Below are 2,479 nucleotides of genomic sequence, written 5' to 3'. Positions count from 1 at the left end.
AGGATTATATGAGATACTACACTAAGTGCCGAGCACATAGTAGGTACTCAAAGATATAGTAGCCATTAGACCCACTCAGGATTGTGTCAACATGGGGAAACCCTGAATAGGATAGTGATTTGACATTTTGCATCAGCAAGATGTCTTCAGAAAAATAGAATTCACACTAATCACTTTAACAACTAAAATTTAAAATAGGGGCTTAGTTAAATAGATAGCAGAGGGCTGAAAAAAGAGGACAATGAGATAATAGAGAGAATAATTAAACTAAGCAGCTATCTCTCCCAGGGATGGAGCAACATGCACTGTTCCTTGTTATAACTGAACCCTCCCCCCGTTTCTAGTCTACAATGTAGTGGGGTTAAGTACTGCCACATGGTTTCAATTTTTCCATGGTTCACTTCATATTATACCCCCTTGGCATTAGTGTAAATTCTGTAAATAAGTATAGTGGTATAAATTTCTCCCACCATTAACCCTGCTGTACAAAGAGAGCCACCACTGAATGTTTAGCAACACTAGAACACTTCTTAACCCTAGCAAGTGGCATACACTTCTTTAAAGTAATGATTTTTGGTGAGCCTCTGGTCTTACATAGTATATTCATTCTGCCATGCCCACTTCATGAGTCTTTTAATCCTTTCCTCCACTATTTGATTGACATGTATGACCTTTTTGACACAGAATCTCACTGTGTAGTTCAGGATAGACTTGAACTCACTATGTAGCTCTGGTTGGCACTGAACTCGCAGGGATCCTCCTGCCTCAGCCCCTTGAGTGCTGTGATGATAGGTGTGCACACCACGACTGGTTAACATGTATGACATTTTAACTTCACTTAATTTGGGCCATCACCTTTTCCATGCTTTTAGGAGCCACCCTAGCATCAAATTTGTTGATGGGCTAAACTAATAAGCTTTCCTATCCACTCTCATTCTCTGGTTTCAGTGATTAGAATTTCCCCACTATAGGACTGGGAATTTAGCTTAGTGGTTCTGCCACAAGTCCCAAGTTTGATCCCCAGTTAAAAAAAAAAAAAAGAATTTCCCCATGATCCAGGCCTATGTGTACTATGAACCCTATAGTAAATGATGGCTGAGGGCCTGGCCAGGGCAGCGCCACGCCCGTGGCCCAGCTGGACCTGAGCTGCTGCCACATTTTTCCAAGGATCTACTGAATGTAGGATGTGGCCACAAAACCTACCTCCTGTATTTCTCTTTTCCTCATGAGTTGCGTGATTGCAGATGTGAACACGATGTCTGCAGACTATGATATAAAACTCTGAAGAACCAAATTAACACAGGATGGCCCAACAGTGATTTGAAGTCCATAATAAGATCTTGTTCAGTGGTGGATTTGCTGGTCTTGGCTCTGAATGCTGCAGATAATAGCAGCAAGCCAGCTGTCTCCTTTGTTTCTGGAGAATCTCTTGACCTTTCATCAAGACTGCTTTTTCTGATCTGCTTTGGGAGATATTAATGGAACATAGTCATATCCACTCAAGACGAGAGGCAGATCAATACTGAATAAGCTGTGTCCCTGTTGGAACAGTTGAAACTGTTTTATGAACAGCAGTTGTTTACTGACATAGCATTGTTGAGGGTACTGAATTTCCTTCTCATAAGATGGTTCTTGCAACATGTAGCTCTTATTTCAGGGCCATGTTCATGAGTAGACTGAGCGAGAGCAAGCAGACACATGTGCACCTGAGGAGCATGGATGCCACCACCTTGCGGACAATAATCACATATGTGTACATGGGGAACTTGGTAGTGAGTGACAGCACTGTAGAGCAGCTGTACGAAACAGCTTGCTTCCTGCAGGTAGAAGATGTGTTACAACGTTGTCGAGAATATTTGATTAAAAAAATAAATGCAGAAAATTGTGTGCTACTGTTGAGTTCTGCTGATCTCTTCAGTTGTGAAGAATTAACAAAAAGTGCTAAAAGAATGGTGGAGCACAAGTTCACTGCTGTCTATCGCCAGGAAGCGTTCATGCAGTTGTCACATGACCTACTGATAGACATTCTCAGTAGTGACAATTTAAATGTAGAAAAGGAAGAAACAGTTCGAGAAGCTGCTATGCTGTGGCTGGGAGTACAACACAGAATCACGATCTCAGTATTGTCTTCAGTTCTTAGCCAAATCCGAATTGATGCACTTTCAGAAGTAACACAGAAGACTTGGTTTCAAGGTCTGCACCCAATGATAAGTCTCTGGTAGCTCAAGGTCTTTATAAGTCCATGCCCAAGTTTTTCAAGCCAAGACTTGGAATGACTAAAGAGGAGATGATGATTTTCATTGAAGCATCTTCAGAAAACCCTTGTAGTCTCTACTCTCTGTCTGTTACAGCCCCCAAGCAGAAAAAGTTTACAAGCTTTGCAGCCCACGAGCTGATCTGCATAAGGTTGGAACAGTTGTAACCCCTGACAATGACATCTACATAGCAGGGGGCCAGGTTCCTCTGAAACACAAAAACA

The 2,479-nt window shown here is 42.0% G+C and overlaps 1 pseudogene; it reads left to right on the top strand.

Moving 5' to 3' along the window:
* Positions 1 to 1,600: 1,600 nt before the first annotated feature.
* The window catches only part of LOC104847778, a 2,063-nt pseudogene continuing 1,184 nt past the window's right edge, over positions 1,601 to 2,479 (top strand).

The sequence above is a fragment of the Fukomys damarensis genome, unplaced genomic scaffold (genome assembly GCF_012274545.1).
Source record: "Fukomys damarensis isolate Sample0158 unplaced genomic scaffold, DMR_v1.0_HiC HiC_scaffold_16, whole genome shotgun sequence".
Taxonomy (NCBI): Eukaryota; Metazoa; Chordata; class Mammalia; order Rodentia; family Bathyergidae; genus Fukomys; species Fukomys damarensis.
The sequence above is the reverse complement of the archived record's forward strand: the minus strand, read 5'-3'. Positions and strand labels throughout refer to the sequence as shown.